Genomic DNA, 19,764 nt, shown 5'->3' on the forward strand with positions numbered 1-19,764 from the left:
CAGAAAATGCTTTTCATTCAGATTAGCCACAAGAAGAGAAATAAATCTTCATTTCCTGACTTGGAATTTTATCCAGGCCTGGGCGATTCAAACCCAGAGTCTGAAGCAGGGACTCCACTGAAGTTGACAATAACCCTTTCCACCTAACCTGTACAAACTCTTGTGCCTATCGTTCTTTGTCCCCACATTTTGAAGCACCGGTCCTTGCCGTGGGTGGTGAAGCAGCTAACTACTGCCTCGCAGATAAACCGTGTGGTCAGAGACCCGATCGATCTGTCATGCAGCGGGGATTGCATTGCTCAGAACAGACGTGTTTGCTGTGTGGGACTGAAATTGAGCTCGATCAGACACAGATACGGTGTCACAGCTGCCAGCAGATGTGGAGACGGTTAGGACAGTTTCATTCGCACTCTGGGAAAAAGACTGGATCCTAAATTCAGGGGAGATTAGAGTCACAAATAGAAAACTGAAAATTGGTTGGGAACGATATGAGTCATGACTGAATGGCGGGCAGACCAGATGGGCTGAAAGCTCTAACTGTCCTCCGATGCCTTCGGGTCTCTGACCGTCCAGTATCTAAGGAAATAGAAACAGATTTAATCGTGCATTTCGAAGTCCTCCTCTTATAACTCGGCGAGGTGAGAGATGGAACAGTTCTGCTATTAAATTTTGAGACTCGGGGAATGTTTGGAGACGGAGTAATAAAAGAGAAACTGAGTATAAAGTTGAGAGTCAGGAGATATTCAATAAAATAGGTAGACGGAAATGGACATGGAGTAATAAGTGTCACTGGTCTTGAAGACTTAACTCGGTTTTCCATTCCAAGCTTCTACCAGACCTGCTGAGATTTTCCTGCAATTTCTTTTGTTGGTACTGAAACAGAGGGAAAAGTCTGATCCTGGACCAATCAGCTATGTCTGCTCTGTGGTCGTTTGAATTCCCTATTCGAACAAATCACTTCTGACCCACACGGAAACCTCACTATCCTGCATCACCCCCACCCCTGTTACTGACAATAAGCTGTTCATTACGTAAACACATATGGGTACACAACTGCATTATTTACCGAGTGAATTGGGAAAATTTCACGGAGAGTTCCATTCGGTTTCCATCAGAGCATTCTTAATCAGTTAATTCTACTGCAGCACCATTTGACATGCAGCTGTCACTGTCATGTGGCAATTCACATTCGATATCTCTGGACATTTTGTTTGGGGCACGTTTGGAATGGAACCTCACGTTTTGGAAGGGACATCGTTTATAGCATATTCGGCTGAACTGATAACCTTGTCTCTTGCACCTGCAGTACAGTGGAGACAGTTTACACTCAGAAACCAAGAGATGATCAAAAACGGATGAAAAAAATGTGTCAACAAAACCTGCCTCAGCAAGCAAATTCGCTCTTGCAACATTAAAGGAGAGCGGCAAACCTATTAACAAACAACAGCGCCCTGCGTGGGTCTCGACCCCACACCATTGAGATTAAAGGTCTCAAACTCTACCGACTGAGCGTACCAGGGCAGGATTGGTGTTGGTTAATTTATCATTTCATACTGACTTTAATTCAGCTGACACGGCAATTTTCAAAAATCTCGTTCACTCCTCCCCATTGCAAATAACATTATCCAAGTCGTTCAATTCTCAGATTTATTCCTTCAGACCATTACAATCCATTTAGGCCTTGCCCCGGGATTTACTATTCTCTGTTAATATTTTCATATTTTGACCCTGATCCGGGGAGCAGTAAAAATCGACGTTTCAGGCAAAAGCCCTTCATGCAGGGTTTCCCCCGAAACGTCGATTTTACTGCTCCTCGGATGTTGCCTGTACTGCTGCGCTCTTCAGCACCACTAATCCTGAATCTGGTCTCCAGCATCTGCATTCATTGTTTTTACCTACATTAAACCACTCGGAGACGCCCCCTGACGATAACTAAGCGCCACAACTTTCAATACTAATGATTCAGCATCGCTTCACTTCAGGCAATTTCTCCTGGCACTTTCTATGAATACCTTAGCATAATTAAAAAAAATATTTACAACGATTTGAAAGGTTTGCACGGTGTGGACATTATTGAGAAGCTGAATATTCTTCGACAGTTTTCCCCGGAGCTTCAGTCCTGAGGGATGTCCATGGAAAAGTTTACAAAATCATGAGGTAGTCGAGCAGAGAACATAGTCAATCTACACTTTTTCAGAAGTCACATGAGTTTACAGTGAGATAGCATAGATTTAATGTGAGAGCAGTACAATTTGAAAGGGACGTGAGCGACACATGTTTTTAATACAGACATTTCTGTGCGTGTGGAATAAATTGCCACATTTAGTGGCAGAGTTTGGTCCACTCGCAACACTTCAAAGGCATCTAAATGGGTATGCAGACAGGAATTGTTCGAAGGGATAAGGGACAAATATTGGCAAATATGTTTAGATTAGTTACGGTGATCTGTTCAACAGATACAAGTTGGATAGGAAGGTTTGCTTCTGTGCTCGGCAATTCCGTGACACTCCAGTACCTGACAACAGTTTGAATAGACCACTTGCAAAAACGCATGCTGTTTGTTCCGAAATCAGCGTGTTTGAATTTTACTTTTTTCTTGAGGCGTAATGTTTTGAAATGACACAGAGAGGAATGTTGTCCAGACATTTACAGACAATGACCATTCTCCTTGGAACATTTCCAAGTTCTCCATCAAATAATTTCGTTGACGAAAAAAAACCTCACAAATCGTGTTATCCCCTTAACTCTCCAGTGAATCCAAAAACTGACAGCTCTTAACGTGGACCAGGTGAAAACTCAAAAGGCAGAGTCATTATCAGACACGCAAACTCATTACTTCCGTCTGTGGGGCAGTGCGAGACGTGTATGTCAAGAACTGCTCACACAGATAACACCGAAGCAATTCCAAACGGAGCTTCCCGACATTCTGGAGATATAGTGCATTGCCAAGTAACAGAAAGTGCTCAAGTAACATTAAACAAAACAGAAAAATGTACCATGCAAAGTAATATTACCAATGATATTCTCGATTAAATTAGGTCAACAATGCGCTGGTGCCCCCATCTGAGCGAGCGAGCCAATCTCAAGCCTCCATCACCAGGTCAGTAATGAAGGAAATGAGAGAAATATAACAAAGTTTCACGTTGCGATTGCCCACCTTTTAGCCACAACAACAAAAAACGAGGATTCAGTGCAGGATCTGGCTTCACAACAGCGGTGAAATAACGACGTCCACTCACTTTCAGGGAAAACTGTGAACAACTCACATTGTCCAGAATATGAATACACAGCGCAGGCTGTTTAGTTCCCATATTCTACTGCTGTCCCGACATTCATACGATAATGTACCTTTCAAAGAGAGCGTTTGGAGCTGTGGAATGACAGTGGCAGCTGTTTCCCCTCACTCTTACTGCCGCTCTTGGTCGTGTAGGGGCTGCAATTCTCATCTTACACGCGGTAGTTGAGTGTGCAATTCTCTGTTCTGGAAAAGCAGAGTGTTTTGGAGCAGAAAGATGTGAAGTTCGGATGCTTCTGGAGTTCTTGTTGAAAAGTTTGGTGACGCTAGGAAGATGGTTTGCAGACTATTCCTCCCTTTCTGGGTGACATTCTCAGCGCTGCAGAGGTTCCTGTGAAGCGCTGCTCTCATGTTTTGGTACGAATTCATTTGGTTTCATTCCCGCTGCTTCCGTTTGTTGGGATTGCAGATTGGGTCCAACGGATGGAATCCGTGGATGAGTGCCCTGCTTCCAGGAATTGTCTGGCTGTCTTCTGCTTGCCCTGTCCTATTATTGTTGTGCTATTCTAGTCGAATGTGTGGCCCTTGCCGTTTGTACGTATTGCTACTAGGGACTGCTGGACTGACGCCCACACAAATTCTTTGCCAAGAACCAATATCCACCCACCTTCATTCGCAAATGCATGGCACACAAAGTTCGCAAAGAGGATTTGCTATGAGGTAATTGTTATATCATGCTTCCCTGTGTTAAAAACAAATTCTGGAAAACGATATCGAGATTCCTCCGAACACTCGGACATATGACAGCACAGAAACCGAGGGCCTCACTCAGACAACAACTCACGAGAAAACAAGGCCCAATACCCCATCATGTGCAGTTCAAACGTGGTTGACGAGATTCCACGCATGGACTGCACGAAACACGACATAGGCGAAAGAGGCTGACAACTGGAGAGCGGCATTCATAATTTCATCTGACTGTAAAAACGCCTCGGACAGCTGTTCCTTGCAGTTATGCACAGAATATTGAATGTCTCTGATTCCAGGGCTTGGAATTCAGATGATATGACAGTCTGCAGCACTGGTTACTTCCTTGTGTGAGGTAACTCCTGATGGAAGACATGTCACACTCTATTGCTCATTGAGAAATACATCCAAAATAGGAGTTTAGAGAAGCATTTCTGTTGTCCTTCTTGTGCTGTCGCTGACATGCCCTGTGTCACTGCACTTATTCTGTGTTTCCTGAGGGTTCGGCACATGGTTCCACGATCGTTTTATAGGCAGAAATCTGCATTTTCGCTTCAATAACGTGTGTATGAAGCGTAGGTCCACCATTCTCTATTCTATTTTTCTCTTCTTATGCACAACTGCAATGCAGTAAATGATCTATTAATATTGAAAGATGATATATAGAGGCGTGTGAAATACCGAAGTTTTAATGACATTTATGCAATGGTTAGAGATTACCTTGATTCAGGAAATAAGGATGTAAAGTCTGTTTGGCTGGAGTTGAGGAACAGTGAGGACTGGACTCACAAGCATGTGTAGTTTACAAGCCCACTCGCAGTAACCACAAAGCGAAATAAATCGTACAAGGGGGAAAAATGCGTGTGAGTGACAAAAATGGCAATAGTCATGCGTGATTTTAACTTCCCATCTAAAACTCTCGGTTCCATTGTAAAAACGTTTCGTTAACCATAATCAAAAAAATCCCACATGTCCCATAAAACATCACGAGGGATATCTTGGTAATTGATTACTCTACTGGTGACTTAATTTTCCTATTTTCTTGGAAACCATCTGTTTAATTGTGAGTATCAGAAAAGGCTTTGTTTTGCCAGCCAGAAATAAATATGTGATTAACCTTTGTTCGTTTCATGTATAAGAACACTGAGACTCCTCTGCACCGCACTTCGTTTGCGTTTCTATCGATTTTAACAGTAGTGTGTCTTTTGATTCTTCCCAACAAAGTATATGACCTCGCATTCCCTACATGAAACTGCATCTGCTGAGAACACTCCAATTGTTGGAGGGAATCCTGAGGAACAGAATGTACATGTATTTGGAAAGGCAAGGGATTGTTAACATGGCTTTGTGCGTGGGAAATCATGTCTCACAAACTTGATTGAGTTTTTTGAAGAAGTAACAAAGAAGATTGATGAGGGCAGAGCAGTAAATGTGATCCATACGGTCTTCAGTAAGGCGTTCAAGAATGTTCCCCATGGGAGACTGATTGGCAAGGTTAGATCACATGTAACAGCAGTGGACCGAACACCAACCCTTGTGGTACGTCGCCAGGACCTGGACACCAAGAAGAACATGTTCCATCAACTACAACACTGTTTTCTATTGGCAAGCCAATTACTGATCAAAGCTGGAATCTCTCGCACAATTCCATTCCTCTGCATTTTGTATAAAAGCCTATTGTGGGGAGACTTATCGAACAACTTGCTAAAACCCATATACACCACATCAACCGGGTTACTGTCATCTACCTGTTTGGTCACTTTGTCAAAAAAGTCAACAAGATTCGTTAGGCAAGGCCTAACCATCACAAAACCGTGCTGACTGTCCCTGATAAGATTATTGTTTTCGAGATGGTCATAAATCCTATCTATAATAACCTTTTCCAACACGTTACCAACAACTGCAGTGAGACTCACTGGTCTGTAATTACCAGGGTTGTCTCTACAAAACTTTTTGCACAAGAGAACAACATATGCTATGTTCCATTCCACGGGCTCTATTCCTGTAGACAACGATGATTTGACGATCAATTCCAAAGGCTTTTCAATCTCTTCCCTTGCTTCCCAGAAGGATCCTAGGACAGATCCCATCCGGTCCAGGGGACTTGTCTGTTTTCACAATCTTCAGTATTTCTATACCTAATGCTTGTGAACCTCAATCTCTACTACACTAGACGAAAGCATCTCTGCATCTTCCTCGCCAACATTTTCATTTTCGATAGCGAACACTGTCGAAAAATATTTATTTAGTGCTTCCCCAATCTCCTCTGGGCGGCACGGTGGCACAGTGGTTAGCACTGCTTCCTCACAGCGCCACGCGACCCGGGTTCAATTCTCGCCTCAAGCGACTGACTGTGTGGAGTTGGCACGTTCTCCCCGTGTCTGCATGGGTTCCCTCCCGGTACTCCAGTTTCCTCCCACAGTCCAAAGATGTGCAGGTCAGGTGAATTGGCCATGCTAAATTGCCTGTAGTGTTAGGTAAGGGGTAGATGTGGATGTAGATGTAGGGGTATGGGTGGGTTGCGCTTCGGCGGGGCGGTATGGACTTGATGGGCCTGTTTCCACACTGTAAGTAATCTAATCTGACTCCACACAAAGCTTCCCAGTGTTATCCTTGATTGTCCCAAATTTAACTCTCGTCGTTCTTTTATTGCTGACATACCTTTGGAAAGCCTTAGGGTTAACCCTGATTCTATCTGCAAACAACTTCTCATGTCTCCTCCTGGCTCTTCTCAGCTCTCTCTTTAGGTCTTTCCTGATATCGGTGGAACCCTCGAGCGCTCTAACTGAGTTTTCACGTTTTGTCCTAACATAAGACTTCTTGTTCTTCTTGACCAGGGATTCCACTTCCTCAGTAAACCATGGCTCACGCGTTCTATATCTTCCTCCCTGCCTGACAGGTACATACTTATCTAGGACACACAGGAGCTTTTCCTTGAATAAGCTCCAAATTTTTAATGTGCTCACCCCCTACAGTTTCCTACCCCACTCTGCACTTCCTAAATCTTACCTCATTGCATCGTGATTTCCCTTCCACCAGCTGAAACTCTTGCTCCGTGGAGTACACCTATCCCTTTCCATCACGAAAGTAAACCTGAGAGAATTGTGATCGCTGTCTTCACAGTGCTCACCTACTTCCAAATCTAAAACCTGGCCAGGCTCGTTACCAGTACTAAATCGAAAGTTGCTTCTTCCCTTGAAGGCATGTCTACATACTGTGTCAGGAAGCCCTCCCGCACACACTGGACAAAAACTGACCCATCTATAGTACTCGTACTGTACTGATCCCCGTCAATATTTGGATATTGTCTTGAGTGTTCCAGAGTTTTTCATTGTCCCACAGTCCAGATGAAGTTTGTATTCCTCACGTGCGGGAGAGAGAATTCTTTCAATCTCTCAAATCAGTTCCTGTGCCGAGAACATCAGAGTCAATGTCCCTTCCTCTACTCGGACTGACAATTTACACTTCTTCAATCTCCTATGATTCCATTTCCCAAAAAGTTTCTCAAGATTTCCAAAGCTGGAGGCTAAATTATATGATTTGCTTCCTAAACATTTTTCCAACAGCCAACTGACAATATTTTCACAGTATCTCTTCACAATCCTCTGGCTTGCACCATGTCCAGGGATGAGAAGTCCCATTTGGTGGAGAGAGTTCCTAGGCTGGTGAGCTTCACTTTGGAACAAAGATGTTTAAGTGGCAATTTCCTGCGGTTGTTTGTAATGATGGGAAAGGGAGCGGTGGGGAATGAGCACTCTGACGAGCAGGAGGAAGTGTTGCCAATGACCAGAGTCAGAGAACAGAGGACAAGGGATTAAAGGAATCTAATGAAAAGCAGCACTTCTGCTCAGGGCGTTCAATAACAACTGCAGAAACCCGATGTGTCGAGCAGTGTATCTGGAAAGAGAAACAGAGATAATGTTTTAAATGTGGAGCATTTCTGATGAAGAACTCGAGTTTCCTCAAGTCTCATTAAATTACAGACCTGGTTTGCAAAACAGGCTTTCTGAACTTTGACTTGTTCCAGCAGGAAAGCATTCATAACGTAGTCAGTAGGAATCGAACCTGCGTGGGGAAACCCCAATGGATTTCAAATCCATCGCCTTAACCACTCGTTTCATGACTACAGACCGAACCGCTCCCTGAGCACTGACCAAATCATCCGTGATCTCATTGAAAGCTGCCGCTGACTTGAGTTAAATGTTTCCATCTCCATTCATACCTTTGCTGTCATTTGTAAGTTGCGAGACACCAATGAAAAAGAAGAAAAGCACAAAGTTAGGAAAAGACATTTGCAGCCAAATTGAGTCAAAATTATTCATTGAAAGGAAAATCACACTTGGCAATTTGCTAGATCTCTTTGCAAACATCACCAGCAGATGTAATCAAGGGAGCTATTGATCTGAGTATTCTTGGACATGAAACAAACAAAGTTTAATGACATATTATTTTCTTTTTCTGGCGAAGGAACCGATCTTTCCAGATGCTCACAATGACAGAGATTTTTCCCAATTAAAGAAGGCAAATAAGTTCCATCTCACGCTGACACCATCGTGAGCGCTGATGTTTCACAATGCCACAGAGTCAGAGTCAATTTCCGCCTCAAGCAACTTAATGTGTGGAGTTTGCACATTCTCCCCGTGGCTGCGTGCGTTTGCTCTGGTTTTGTCCCACAGTCCAAAAATGTACCGGTTCGTTGAAATGGCCGTGCTAAATTGACGGGGTTAAAGGAGAGGAATGCATTTGGGCTCGGGGGGGGGGGGGGGGGGGTCGGTGTGGAGTTGCTGGGCCGAAGGGCCTGTTTGCACATTGTAAGTATTCTAATCTACAGTAGTCAATGACCAAGGTACGGCGCACGTTGTTCGATGGGGCATATATAACTTTTCGATTGTTTTTCTTCAAAGTTTCTTTACAATTCAAACGGGAGAGGAAGAAGGGAAATGAATGTCTCCCATAATTCTTGCCTTCTTTTATCATTTACAGGCGGTATTTTTTCCTGTGCTTTTTTTACACTATGGTTACTGTTAGTGTTCTTGTCAGCCACAGCGGCTGGTTTCCTCTTTCCTCAATGTTCCTCATCTCTACCCAAACACACTTTCCATCCTTATCTCCTGAATCAAAGTAATTTCTAACCATTGCATAATTGCCACGGAAACTGGGCTTTTCACACGCCTGTGTATGTCATTTCCCAATATTAATTGATCGTTTACTGTGTTGCAATTGCGCACGAGAAGATGAAAATAAAATAGAGGCTGGTGGTCCTAGGTTTCAAACACACGTAATTGCAGCTAAAACGCAGATTACTGCACACAATGCGATCACGGAAGCATGCACCAAACCGTCAGGAAGCACACAATAAGTACAATGATGGATGTCATGTCAGGAACAGGACTAGAAACACAACAGAAATACATCTCTTGGGTACTATTTTGGACGTATTTCTCAATGAGCTATCGTGTTTTACATATGTTCCATCGGGAGTTACCTCACACAAGGAAGTAAGCAGTGCCGCAGACGGTCATATAATCCGAGTTCCAAGTCCCGGAGTCAGAGACACTCAGTGCCCTGTGTGCACCTACAAGGAACAGCTGTGCATGGGGTTTACAGGGTAACTGAATTGCATAAATGCAGCTCGATTGTCGTCTGTCTGCTTCTCCGCTGTAGTTTTCTGTGCAGTCCCTGCGTGTAATCTTATCAACTACGTATTTCCGGCACAAGATGGGCATTGGTCACTTGTCTCTGAGAGAGGCTGTTGGTTTATGTGTTGTCATAATTCTGAGTGTAAGGAGGAATCTGGCTGTCAGTTCCCAGAAACTTACTTTAATAAATGGAAGCATGCTTTTTAACTTGCCGTGTGCATATCCTCGTTGCAAAGTTCGTGCACTGCGAATCACGTTGCGGGACTATCCAATTTTGGCAAAGAATTTGTGTGGCAGTCACGAGTTGCCACGACCAGCTATCCCTAATAGCAATACGGACAAATGGCAAGAACTACAAATTCGATTCGAGCAGCACAAGGTTAATCTGACAGGGCAAACAGAAGGCAGCCAGAAGATTTCTGGGTGTACGGCAATCGCCCAAGGTACCTTTTCATATGAAAGTCTGAGCATCAGTAGAATCTGGGACCCAAGTAGTCTATGTTGGTTATTCATATTCCAGACAACTTGCGTTGTTCCCCTTTTACTGTGAAAGTGAATAGACATAGTTATTTCACCGTTATTTCGAAAGAAGATCCTGCATTGAATCTGTTCGCCGTTCTTTGATGCTGTGGCGAAAAGGTGGGCAATCGCGTTGTGAAACGTTGCTATACTTTCATTTCCTTCATTACTGTCTTGGTGAGGGAGAAAGGTGATTTGCTCTCTCGATCAGAATGGGGCACCGGCGCATTGATGGCCTAATTTAGTCACGGATATACTTGGAAATGTTCACTTTTAATGGTTCATTGTTGTGTTTTGTTTTATGATACTTGAGCACTTTCTGGGGCTTGGCAATACACTAAATCTCCAGTCGGTTTGGAATTGCCTCGCTGTTATTTGTGCGAGCAGTTCATGTCAGAGACGACTCACAGTGCCTCACAGACAGCACTTAAGCTTCGGTGTGTCTGATCATGGTTCTCCCTTTTCAGTTTTGATTCTGGTCCACGATAAGAGCTGTCAGTTTTTGGATTCGCTGGAGAGCAAATTTGGTAATGCGATATGTGAGGTATTATTCTTCAGCCAAAATCTTTGACGGCAAACTTGGGAAAGTGTCAAGAAGAATGGTCATTGGCAGCAAATATCCGGAAAACCTTCATCTCTGGATCGGTTGCGCTCATCCAAACAAAATAGCCAAACTCGCTGGCTGAGTAACAAACAACATGCGTTTTATTTGCAAATGGTGTATTCAAACCGTTGCCAGTGGCTGGAGCATCTCAGACTTGTCGAGCATGGGAACAAATCCCGCTATCCAACTTGCCCTTGCTGAATAGATAACCGAAATTAATCCATACATTTCTGCCAATATTTGTGCCTTATCTCTCCGAGGTCTTCCTGTCTATGCATCAATTCAGATGCCTTTGAAATGTTGTGAGTGCACCAGACTGCCACTAAATGTGACAATTCATTCCACACACACAAAACATCTGTGTGAAAAAAATGTGTCCCTCACATTCCTTTTAAATTTTTCCTCTCTTACATTAAACGTTTGCAATGTAGATTTGAAATCGCGTGTCTTGTGAAGCAGTGCTCCCTGACTATTTACTCTGTCTTCGTCATGATTTTATAAGCTTCTGTGAGGCCATATATAAGCACTGAAGCTCCTGGGAATCTGACGAAGCCTATTCAGGTTCGTTCTCATGTCCAAGCAGTGCAAACCTTGCAAATCCTTGGAAAGGTTTTCTAAACTTACACTTGCAAGAAGTGTGTCCAGCTGCAGCACTTGTTTGACAGCGTGGCCACGCTGGAGCTGTGGGTAGACTCACAGTGAAGTGTCAGCAATTCTGGAGAGTTATGTTGCCTCCCAGGTGCTCAGGCTGGGGATGTCGCCCATCGGCTGAAGAGCATTCGAAAAGGGGATCGTGAACAGCCAGTTGTCTTGGTGCAAACAGGCACCAACGAAAAAAAAACGAGATGAGGACGTGCAGGGAGAATTCAAGCAGCTAGGAGAGAAATTAAAGAGGAGGACCTCAAAGGTAGTAATCTCGGAATTACTGCCGGTGCCATGTGACTGCCAGCATAGAAATGAATAAAAAAAATGGCACGGTGAACACGTGAGTTGAGGAATGGTGCTGCATGGCGGGTTTCAGATTTGTTGGATTTTGTGACCAGTTCTGGGGAATGTGGAACTATAAGAAAATTGACGATCTACATCTGTACCAGGCGGGAACGTATGTCCTTTCGGGAGTTTTTGCTACTGCTGTTTGGGAGGTTTTATACTAATGTGGCAGGGGGCTGGGAACCACAAGAGTAAACAAGTCGGCAGTGAGGTGGAAACTGGAAACGCTAAGAATCTGGAAGATAGCATTAATAATGGGAAGAGTAGGCAGAAAGCAGATGAATGCAAAAGAACTGGTGGCCTGAAATGCATCTACTTGAATGCATGGAGTATAGACAGATGAATTTAGGGCTGAGGTTGGTGTCTGGAATATGACGTTATTGCGATCACAGAGATTTAGTTGAAGGAATGGCATGGTTGGCAACCAAATGTTCTCGGATATAGACGCTTCAGACGGGACAGGGAGGGAAGTAAAAGGGGAAGGAGTTGCATTGCTGGTCAGGGATGATATCATGGCTGTGCAAAAGGAGGACACCATGTGAGACACTATGGATGGAGCAGTGAAGTAAGAAGGGTGAGGTTAGATTTTTGGGGCTGTATTAAAGAGAGCGTGAGGTGTAAGAAAAAATAGTTAAACAAATCATGGAAAGACGTAGAGGCAATAATTTAGTGTTGATTGGAGATTTCTGTTTTCCCAACATTGACCGGGATACTCTTAGCGTCAGACGTCTGGATGGGATACCATTTGTAAGAAGCCTCCACGTGAGATTTCTGGAGCAGGATATCAATAGTCCGACGAGGGAATAGGCCATATTGGAACTGATATTGGGGAATAAGCCAGGGCTGGTGATAGCAGTTGCCGTGGGTGATTTCTTTGGGAAGTGTCCAATATTCTGTAAGTTTTAGAATACTCATTGACAACGATGAGAGTGGTTCTGAGGAAAGAGTACGAAACTGGGCTAAAGCTAATTATATCAAAATTATGCAGGAGGTCGGAAATGTGGATTGGACACAGCTATTTGGAGGAAGGTCCACAGTTCATATCTGTCAGGCTTTCAAAGATGGGTTAAATATAGTGCAGGATAGGCATGTCCCATTGAAGGCAAAGGATTTGAGAGGCAATATTCGTGAACTGTTGATGACAGGACAACTGGACGACTCACCAAGAGGAAAAGGGAAGCATACATAAGGCCTCGGCAGATAACAACATAATGGTCCCTGGAGGAACATGAGAAGAGTAGGACAAGTCTTAAACGAGGAATCAAGGGTGTTAAAAGGGGTCATGAAACAACTTCACACTAGCACAATTAAGGAGAATCCTAAAGCCTATTATTCATATATAAGAAGCAAGCGGGTAACCAGAGAAAGGATTGGTCCACAAAAGGAAAATTAAGGAAGGCTGTATGTCAAATCTGAGAGAGTGGGTATGATTCTGAATGATTATTTTGCATCAGTGTTCACTGAGGAGAGGAACATGATGAATGTTGAGTCTAGAGGAAGACATTTGATTCATCTGGATCATGTTGACATACGTAGGGAAGCTGTGTTCGGCAGGCTAAGGGTAATTAATGTGGACAAATCCCCAGGAACGGATGGGATCTATTCCTGGTTCCTCAGTGATGTGAGAGAGGAACTAGCTGGGGCCCTGACAGATATCTTCGTGGCATCCTTCAGCGCAGGTGAGGTTCTGGCCGACTGGAACGTTGCTCATATTGTCCCCTGTAAAAGAAGGATAGTAGGGATATTCCGGATAACTACAGAACAATGGGCCTAACATCAGTGTTGGGAAAGTTGCTGGAGAAGGTACTGAGGGATAGGATCTATTCATATTTAGAAAGTAATGTGCATATCAGTGAGAGGCATAGAGTTTTTCGGGGAAGTGCCCAAGTTGATAGATTAAGGAAAGGCTGTTGATGTCATATACATGCACTACAGTAAGGAGTTAGATAAGGTTCCCCATGGTAACCAAATACAGAACGTAAAGTAACATGGTGTGCAGGGTGTTCTAGACAGGTGGATAAAGAATTAGTGGAGAAATAGGACACAGAGTGGCAGTTGAATAGAGTTTCTGGAAATGGAGAAAGATGACCAGTAGTGCTCCACAGGGGTCAGTGTTGTGGTCACTGTTGTTTGTGATATACTTAAGTGATCTGGAAGAGAGCACTGTTGCAACGATCAGAAAGTTTTCAGATGTCACGAAGATTTCTGGACTAGCAGAAATTTTAAGTGACTATTAAAGAATACAGGAGGATATAGATATACTGGAAAGTTGGGCGGAAAAGTGGCAGCTGGAGTTCAAAACAGACAAATGTGAGGAGACGCATTTCGGTCAGTCGAATTCTAGATGGCGTTATACAATGAATGGAAGAGCTTTGGGGGGAAAAAGTTGATGGACAGAGAGATCTGTGAGTGCAGGTCCATTGTACACTGAAGGTTGCTGCACAGGTGGATAGAGTGGTCAAGCAGGCATAGAATATGCTTGGCTTCATTGGATGGGGTATTGAATAAAATGGCTGGCAAGTCATGTTAAAATTGAACAATACATTGGTCTGGCCACACTTCGATTACTGTGTAAAGTTGTGGTCGCTACATTACCAAAAGGATGTTGACGCTTTGGAGAGGGCGTGTAAAAGGTTTAAGCGGATGTTGCCTCATATGAATGGTGCAAACTTGGAAAAGAGGTTGAGTAGGTTAGGTTTGTTTTCATTAGAAAAAAGGAAAATTTGAGGGAGACCTTTTTGAGGTTTACAAACTCATGAAGGGTACAGACAGGGTAGATAGAGAAAAGTTTTATTTCCGAGGTTGAAGGATTAAATACCGACAGGTCACGCTTTCAAGGTGAGACATGAAAAGTTTAAGAGGAATACAAGCGGCAGCTACTTGACACAGCGGGTGGTGGGTGTGTGGAACGCGTTCCCAGCAGAGACGGGAGAGGTAATCACGGTAGATACATTTAAGAGGCGTCTGGACAGATGCATGAGTAGGTGGGGAGCAGAAGGAAACAGATGCTTAGGAATTCAGTGACAGGTTTAAACAGTAGATTTGGATCGGTTCAGACTTGAATGGATGAAGGGCCTGTTCCTAGTCTGTGCATTTTTTTGGGCTTTCTTCTTAAATTACGCCAATTTCATTACAAAATTTGCGAGTTCTAAGTGCCTGAAGTGAATCCATGCTGAAACACTAGTTTAACAAATCTGAGTGTGGGCTTTTGTGTAGTAGCGTGGTCGTGCGGTCTAATGTGCTGGATTTTTAAGCTTCAGTTTCTATCGAATCGTGGCTTCAAATACCAGCATTGTCAGTGAGGATGTATGTGAGAGAACTGCGCATGTGTGGATGCCTTTTACTTTGAGTGTTTGCAGCTCCTCAGTGTGCTTACCCTCTCAGTGAGAAAATCAGCGACCATCTCTGAAAACAACGCAAGTTCCTGCTGTCCGACATATCCTCATATCCCGTCGATAACTTTGCTTTTGGATATCTGCGTTGCCAGTTTCTGTATCTAAAATGGTCAGCACAGTTGGCTGAAATGTTGGTGGTTCGAGCCCACCCAGGGAATAAGCCTCAAATATTTCAGCACAAGCATTTACCCCGACCATGTATTGACATTATAACCGGGAAAACTCATCCATGATTCACCCCAAGTCTGCAGGGAGCGAGACGGTTACACGCAGCAGAATACGACATCACTTTCTCCAAGCTCCCGATGCCAACAAAAAGCGGCCACTGCAGCTTCAATCAGCGACTTTCTGCCAAGCCATGGGAAACAACTCGTGGAAACTCCGTCCTTAGTAACAGCTCTTTCCGTGTGAAAGGAGCAAAACTTTCACTTTAAATTGGAAAGGGCTTCACAACATTTTAATGTTGCTCCAGTTCTTGGAACGTGTTAGAAATAAAACTCCTGACTTGAAAATAAGAAGTGGTAAAGTTTTTAGTAGAAAGAACAAAGAAAGTGTTGATTGAGACAGCTCTGTCTCGTCAGCAGATGGGAAATGCCCAAAACTGTAAACGGAAATGATTGGGTTTCCTTAGATAATTTCCTGACTGATTTACTGTCTGCCAGAGAGATTGGAAATCACATCAGCGACATAAAGGTGAGGGTAAAAATATGAAGATATTAAGGTTGAACCTTAAATCCCGGGACAAGTGTGAAATAGATTGTAATGCTTTGAAGGAATAACTGAAGTGAAAGGTGTGAATGATATTTTTGTGATTAGGAAGAATGAACTGGATCCTAACAAATTGCTGATGAATTATGCTCGCAATGTAATAGGAAACGAATCCACAGTGCACCGTGCTTGGTTAGCTCAGTCGGTGCAGTGTGAGATGCTTAATCTGAGGCTGGTGGGTGCAAGCCTCACAATGGGCGCTTTCACTGCTTAATACAATTCCGGCTCTTCGTTCCACGTGCAGTATTGCAACCCTTCGCAGGGGAATGTTCTTGCTGCTTTCATTGACACATCTGTCCGCCTGCTTTTGATCACACTTCGGTTTCTGAGTGAACACTGTTTCCATTTTACTGGAGGCGCCAGAGTCAACTTTATCAGTGCAGCCGAAAATACAATGAATGATGTCCGTTTGAAAACGTGAGGTTCCAAACCAACCGTGCACCACCCAAAGTGTTCAAAGGCATGGAAAGCGAATGGCCACTTGCGAAGGGTCTGACAGAGAAGGATCAATGTCACATGGGTCCTGAACCAATTTTCAGTGATTCAGATTGTTCTGATGGAAACCGAAGGGCACTCTCCCTCAACGTTTTGCAATTGCTCTTCTTGTGTTTAACGTAATGAACAGTATATTGTCAGTAACGAGAGTGGAGGTGCAACAGGATCATGAGGTTTCAGTGTGGGACATATACACAGTAAGTCAAATATTCCCAGAGCACGGGAGAGCTGATTGGTCCAGGATCACTGCCATCTTCTGTTTCTGAACCAACATATGAAATTGCTGGAAAATCTCAGCAGGTCTGGTAGCATCTTGGAAATATAAATCGATTTAAGACTTCGGGACAAGTGACACTTCTTTTCCATGTCCATCTCCACCTGCTTTTGCACACTCTTCTTTTTTATTGAATGTCTCCTGACTTCCAACTTTATATTCAGTTTCTCTTTTATTACTTCCTCTCCAACAATTTTCCCAGTCTCCAATTTTGCATCAGAACTGTTCCATCTTTCACATTGCCCAGGACTTCGAACTGAACAAATAACTGTTTCTATTTCCTTAGATAGCAGATGGCCAGAGACTGGAAGGCAGTGTGGTTCCAAAAACTCATCCATGATTCACCCCGAGTCCACAGGGAGCAAGACGGTTACACGCAGCAGAATACGACACCATGTTCTCCAATTCCCCCGATGCCAACTGAAAGCGGCCACTGCAGCTTCAATCAGGGTTTCCTGCCAAACCCTGGGACTCAGCTCGTGGAAACTCCTTTCTCATTAACTGCTCTTCCCGTGGGAAAAGAACAAAACTTCCAATTCAAATTGGAAACGGCTTCAGGAGATTGGAAGGTTGTTCCTGTTCTTGGAACGTGTTATAAACAAAACTCCTGTCTTGAAAATAAAAATTGGTAAACGTTTTAGGCAGGAAGAACAAAGAAAATGTTGATTGTGAGGACTCTGTCTCGTCAGCAGATGGGAAATTCCCAACACTGTAAACAGAAATGATTGGGTTCCCTAAGGTAATTTTCCGACTGACTTACTGTCGGCCAAAGTGACTGGAAATCACTTCATATGAAAATATTCGGGTTGAATCTTAAATGCGGGGACAAGTGTTAAATAGATTGTAATGTTTTGAAGAAATAATAAAAGTGAAAGATGTGAATTATATTCTTTGTGATTGGCAGGAATGAGCTGGATCTTTGTAAATTGCTGTGCCAGGTGAATTGTGCTCAGAATGAAATAGCAAACTAATTTGTTGTGTGCCAAGCCTGGATATCTCGGTTCGGTGAAATGTGAGGTTTTTAATCAGAGAGTCGTGCGTCCAAGCTCCATAATAGTCGTTTTCACTGTTTAATAGATTTCCACCTTTTCGTTCCACATGCAGAATTGCAAACCAACGCTGGTGGAGCGTTCTTGTTGCTTTTGTTGACACATATGTCCTCCTGCTTTGATCACATGTCGGTTTTTGAGTGAAAACTGTCTGAACTTTACTGGAAGTGCCAGAGACAACTTTGTCAATGCAGCTGAAAATACTCTGAATGATGCCCATTTCAAAACGTGAGATTCCACTACATCGGTGCACCAACCAAAGTGTTCAAAGACACAGAACGCGAATGGCCATTTGTTAGTGGTCTGACAGAGACGGCTTAATGTCTCATGCGTCCTGAACAACAATTAACTGATTCAGAATGTGCTGATGGAACGGAACGGAGCTCTCCCTGAACGTTTTGCAATTGTTCTTGTTGTGTGCTCATGTAACTTTATGTAATGAACAGTTTATTGCCAGTAACGAGGGTGGGGGTGGGGAAGCATTCTGAGGTTTCAGTGTGGGACAAACGTGATTTGATCGAACGGGTAAGTCAAATATTCCTAGAACATGGGAGAGCTGATTGGTCCAGGATCACTCCCATTTTCTGTTTCAGAATCAACAAATGAAATTGCTGGAAAATCTCAGCAGGTCCGGTCGCATCTTGAAAACGAAAACCGAATGAGATTTCGGGACTGGTGACACTTCTTTTTCCATATCCATGTCCCTCTGCCTTTCTACAAACTTCCTTTTTATTGAATATCTCCTGACTTCAAACTTTATATTCAGATTCACATTTATTGCTTCCTCTCCAAACATTTTCCCAGTCTCTAAAATTGTATCATTCTTGTTCTATCTCTCACTTTGCCCAGGACTTCCAACTGAACAAATAACTCTGTTTCTATTTCCTTAGATGCCAGATGGCCAGAGATTGGAAGACATAGGAGGACGGTTAGTGCTTTCAGAATATCTAGTCTGCTCCGCCATTCGATCTTGGCTAATATCGTTCTTAACCCCATTCTCCAGTCCTGTCCCTGAACACTTACTCCCCAGTCTTAGGATCCAGTCTTTTTCCCAGAGTGGTCCTATTCCGTCCCAAAACCCTCCACATGTGTTGGCAGCTGTTACACCGTGTCTACGTGTCATCAATCTCAGTTTCAGTGATTCTCGGCAAACACGAACTGTTCTGAGCAGCTCAGTCTGGTCTCTGGCCCCACTGAGATCCTGCGGGGGAGCAGTAATCATCTTCATCTCCTACGGAAAGGATCGGCGCTTCAAAAAAAAATGGACAGAAAGAAAGCTAGGCTTGTGTGTCAAGATATGTGGAGGTAATTGCTTTCTCACCTGGTCAGTAAACCTTACTCTGTATATCTCCACACATTCTAGCTGTTGTGGTGAAAGGGAATACAAGTACAATTAATTGCCATCTACGCTTTTATTCGATATGTATTCTTCCTTGTTCTGAATATGCAGGGATGTTTCCAGCACTGATGGTCACCATTTCTAAGAGTGCATGCCGCGAGCCCTGATATTTTCTGGAGAGTAGCAGTATCAGTTTGTGCGAAGGTGTCCCAGTACAAAGCTTAGAAGAAACATTGTTGTTCCCTCTTTCCGGACGACAGTCTTTCATATCATGATCGATGGGGCTTTATTGGATACTCATCAGCAAGCCTTGTTTTGAATTTATTCGCCCAATACTACTGTAGCGGTGGAAAGAATATAATTCCGAATACCTGCTGCGTGAATTTCATTTTCAAATTTCTATTCGCAGTGGTCCTTCATATGTGGCGATGTTTATATCACTGCTGGCCATCCTGTTTAAAAGTGCAGTTACATATGTCCCTCTGTCTTAGCGCTGCAGGGAAAATTGTCTACACCTTTTCAGCCAATATTTCCTGGATAATTCAACATGCTATTCTTTATTTTTTCGATCATGTCCACTTTAAGGACACAGTTACCGGGCACTGATCCTTTCTGTAACAACAGTACCGCATTTGCTTTACATGCGAAGGTGTCCCGGATCAGTAACAAGGAGAGCATTCATTTCCTTCTATCACAGGGAACACTGGATT

General features: G+C 43.5%; 1 non-coding gene across 1 annotated transcript; it reads right to left on the bottom strand.

The window, feature by feature from the left end:
- Positions 1-1,447: 1,447 nt before the first annotated feature.
- trnak-uuu (transfer RNA lysine (anticodon UUU)) lies at positions 1,448-1,521 on the bottom strand. Its single transcript has one exon. It is a non-coding gene; the product is annotated as a tRNA-Lys (tRNA).
- Between the last annotated feature and the right edge of the window lie 18,243 nt (positions 1,522-19,764).

This window comes from Chiloscyllium punctatum, chromosome 24 (genome assembly GCF_047496795.1).
Source record: "Chiloscyllium punctatum isolate Juve2018m chromosome 24, sChiPun1.3, whole genome shotgun sequence".
Taxonomy (NCBI): domain Eukaryota; kingdom Metazoa; phylum Chordata; class Chondrichthyes; order Orectolobiformes; family Hemiscylliidae; genus Chiloscyllium; species Chiloscyllium punctatum.